The following is a 655-nucleotide window of genomic DNA, read 5'->3' on the forward strand; positions in this document are numbered from 1 at the left end:
TATATATGTAGTATACCTAGTCTTGCCATAAATATTGTAATAAAGAAAAAGAAAATTGTTAACTGCAAATAACATTTATTACTTTTACAGTGTGTCAGTTTAATACATAAATATAAAACAATTAAAAATATAAAAAGCTTATTCGAAGTGGTCTCCATTGGCTGCAATACAGTCCTTTAAACGATGAGGCCAGTTATCAATAGAAGCACGCACTCTTTCCATGGGAAAATTCTTCACTGCCAATCGTATAGATTGTTTTAGGGACTCAAATTATCATGGCGTTTAGAGCAAGCTGTACTCTCTAAAACTGACCACAAATCATAATCCAGCGGATTAAGATCGGGACTAGACGACGGCCAGTCTTCAGCTCTGATGAAGTCCGAAACGTTCGATTCCAACCAAGACTGCGTGGACCGAGCTTTATGACCCGGCGCCGAGTCTTGCTGGAAGGACCATACTTGGTTATTGAACATGGTGATGTTAAGGGGCTTAACTACCTTCTCAAGAATGGTATCTTGATACACTTGTGCCGATGTTTTGATACCTTTTCACAAAAATATGGCTCAGTCACTCCTTCATAGCTAACACCCCACCAAACCATCACTGAAGTCGGATAATGTCCACGTTGCACTCTGTCGACTAATTGGGAAGCTTC

This window comes from Manduca sexta, chromosome 14, assembly GCF_014839805.1.
Source record: "Manduca sexta isolate Smith_Timp_Sample1 chromosome 14, JHU_Msex_v1.0, whole genome shotgun sequence".
Classification (NCBI taxonomy): domain Eukaryota; kingdom Metazoa; phylum Arthropoda; class Insecta; order Lepidoptera; family Sphingidae; genus Manduca; species Manduca sexta.